Below are 3471 nucleotides of genomic sequence, written 5' to 3' on the forward strand. Positions count from 1 at the left end.
CTTTGTAAATGGACAATGAACTTTTGGTTAGGGTGAAATTTTGGTTTTTTGGATTTTGGGTTGACTTTGGTCAAAGTTGACCAAAAAGTCAACTATTGACCAAAGTCAACATTTTGTCAAAAATGTCAAGACTTGTATTTTCTTGTGTAGAATCAAATGTAATGGTTTAAAATGACATGAAATGGATTGAAATGGTTTGAAAAATGATTGGAAATTGTTTTCACAATTGGTTTATTTATGACTTGAATGTTTGACTTTTGAAAAGAAAATAATTTGACTGATAATGTATGTTAACAAGAACATGAAATGGGATCTTAAGATTAGGGTTTTTATGTAATATTAATGAATCAATGCCATGACTAGCAAGTGGCTTGAGACACAAGAAGTTTGGTTGTTTAGATGACCAGGACCACAGGTGTATCCGCAATCACATGAATAACACCATGACTTTGGACCAAGACCAATGCTCATATAAACCCAAAGTAAGGTTAGGCCAAGGATATTGATAATAGGTGAAGATTGAGGGGTCATGGATGCATGATAACACTTGAATTTACCGTATTTTCGACTCCGATTTCACATGCATTCTAGTTGTTTTATTATCATTTTGTTGTGTTATTGCTATGTTTTCCTTTGTTTTTAGGTTTTTACTTTAATCGGAGCCCCGATCGAGAAAAGGAGCGAAAAAGAGCCAAAAACCCTAAAAATAAGTATTTTGTACTTATGGCCTACCCAATGGCGGGCGCCACAGACCCTGCCATGACGTGTCCAAGATCAACTTCCCTCAACTCCCACGTTTTCCACTACATCCACTAAGGCGCCTCACTTTGGCCTTGTGGCGGGCGCCATGGCCTTGTGGCGGGCGCCACAAGAGGAAAACAGTTTCCCTCCCATTTTCAAGTTGAAGGGCATCCAAGTCATTTCCATCTTTTTAGTTGCTTATAAATAGAAACTGGAATTCACTTTTACAACCATCCAAACTTAGAGCAGAGGCAAACTCAGAGCAACTTTGTTTCACTTAGGCATATATTCAGTTTTATAAAGTGGTAATCGCTTCGCATTGGAGTGTTACCACAGTTGTGTAATCGAGTCTGTGATAGAGTCTGTAATCGAGTTTGGAGCACTTTGGAAGGAAGTTAATCCTGCCGCCATTTTCATTTCCGCACTGCAATTTATTCAATCCTCCGATTGGAGTAGGTTTTTATTACTTGTCTTTATTTTATTTATTTCCCGCACTCGCTTTATTTTATTTATTTCCTCGCACTCGCTTTACTTTTATTTATTTCTCGCACTCGCTTTACTTTTATTTATTTCTCGCACTCGCACTACTTTCATTTATTTCCTCGCACTCGCACTACTTTTATTTACTTTCCGCACTCGCTTTACTTTTATTTATTTCTCGCACTCGCTTTACCTTCATTTATTTCCTCGCACTCGCACTACTTTTATTTACTTTCCGCACTCGCACTACTTTTATTTACTTTCCGCACTCACACTACTTTTATTTAAATTAATGCACTTTTAAATTACCATGTCTAACTAAATTTATAAGGTTAGAATGTAAGGATCGTAATTGAACCGATAATCCGTGAAATTGTTCGTAGAAACACTTAAGGGCTATTTTTAACTTTCAACTTAAGTTTTCCCGCACTTCAATTCCGTTGGGTAAGATCGAAAGTCGTCCAACGTCTTTTTAAACTTAATTGTTTTTAACTATTTCAAAAACAGCGAAAGCGCTTTGTTTAGTTCAATAGGAGATTTTAACATTAAGAAGAAAAGAGATTTTAAAACTATTTTCGGACGCGTTTATAAGTTTAGAGTCTGGTTCGTGAGAACCTCTTTTGGTTAAGAAATCCAGGTTATAATACTTTTCAACTTAGTCGAGATACTATATTTCTTAAAAATAGGCTTACTACTCTAACGAAATGCGCGCCTTTTATAAGTGACAATAAGAGGGTTTGATTAGGGAGTACAACTTGGTTCTGAATACGCGAAAGCGACAGTTCCTATTAAATTAGTTCTTTTCAAAGTAGGAAACACTGCCCATAAGTAGCTCTACTAGAAAGTACTTGGATTATTAATTAATTACGAGAATTACATTCAACCCTGTCTATATTAATTAAATTTATTTCAAAACATTAGTCTTCATTGCACACTACAAAAACACCTATTTCGATTGCCTTTGATAAACACCATAACAATAGATAACGATAGATTGACGCTTGGTCTCTGTGGATTCGACAATCTTTTATATTACTCTGACGCGTTCGTATACTTGCGAACCCCGCATCAAGTTATTGACCGCATCAAGTTTTTGGCGCCGTTGCCGGGGACCAATTTCGTCAAATTTCATTTTCCTGTTATTATATCGTTTAGACCTAGGCTATTTCCCGCCGGTCAATGCGAAGAAATCGCAGTACCGGAAGTTTAAGCTTAGTATACCCTTTGGCGGAACCTGAATGTTACACTCGCGCACGTTTATTCTTTCATAGAATTAAGAGAGCTATGGCCGAAGACCAAAACCAAAGACCTCTTAAGGACTTCGCTCAACCATATAATGAAGAACCTAGTTCTAGTATAGTAAACCCAACCATACCAGCTAATACTTTTGAACTTAAACCATCCCTATTGCAACTAGTGCAACAGAGACAATTCACGGGTCTCGCTACCGAGAACCCAAACAAACATTTAAAAATATTTCTTCAATTAGCAGATACTTTTAAAACCAATGGAGCTTCTCCTGAGGCAATACGTTTAAGATTATTCCCTTTTTCCCTTAGAGATAAAGCCCTATCATGGTTAGATTCCCTTCCACCCAGTTCCATTACGACTTGGGATAACCTTAGAAGAGTTTTTCTTGCTAGATATTTTCCCCCGAGTAAGACCGCCGTTCTTCGAAACCATATAACTAGATTTACCCAAAACCAAGGAGAATCGTTGTTCGAAGCTTGGGAGAGATATAAAGAGTTATTACGAGCATGCCTACATCATGGTTTAGAAAATTGGTTAATCATTCAAACCTTCTATAATGGACTTCATTACAACACAAAGATGACCATCTACGCTGCCGCAGGCGGTGCTCTGATGAACAAACCTTATCCTGAAGCTAGTGCCCTCATCGAAGATCTGGCTCAAAACCATCAATCATGGGGAGTCGAACGAGCAACAGTTGAGAAGAAGGAAGCCCAACGAGGAGTGCATGAACTAAGCTCTATAGACATGATGCAAGCAAAAATGGACGCATTAGCCCTCAAAGTCGAACATATGTGCATAAACCCGAATACTATAGCCGCAGTTTCGTCGGATTGTGAGATATGCGGAACCAAAGGACACCAATCTGTAGAATGCAGTCTATTAAACGAAACCCACTCTGAGCAAGTGAACTACACCCAAGGGAACCCATATTCGAATACCTACAACCCTGGATGGAGGAATCACCTGAACTTCTCCTATAAAAACAATAACCCTATC

The 3471-nt window shown here is 38.0% G+C and overlaps 1 non-coding gene across 1 annotated transcript; it reads right to left on the bottom strand.

Moving 5' to 3' along the window:
* Window positions 1-2889: 2889 nt before the first annotated feature.
* On the bottom strand, window positions 2890-2996 carry LOC127088968 (small nucleolar RNA R71). Its single transcript, XR_007790754.1, has one exon. It is a non-coding gene; the product is annotated as a small nucleolar RNA R71 (small nucleolar RNA).
* Between the last annotated feature and the right edge of the window lie 475 nt (window positions 2997-3471).

The sequence above is a fragment of the Lathyrus oleraceus genome, chromosome 5 (genome assembly GCF_024323335.1).
Source record: "Lathyrus oleraceus cultivar Zhongwan6 chromosome 5, CAAS_Psat_ZW6_1.0, whole genome shotgun sequence".
NCBI classification, from domain to species: Eukaryota; Viridiplantae; Streptophyta; class Magnoliopsida; order Fabales; family Fabaceae; genus Lathyrus; species Lathyrus oleraceus.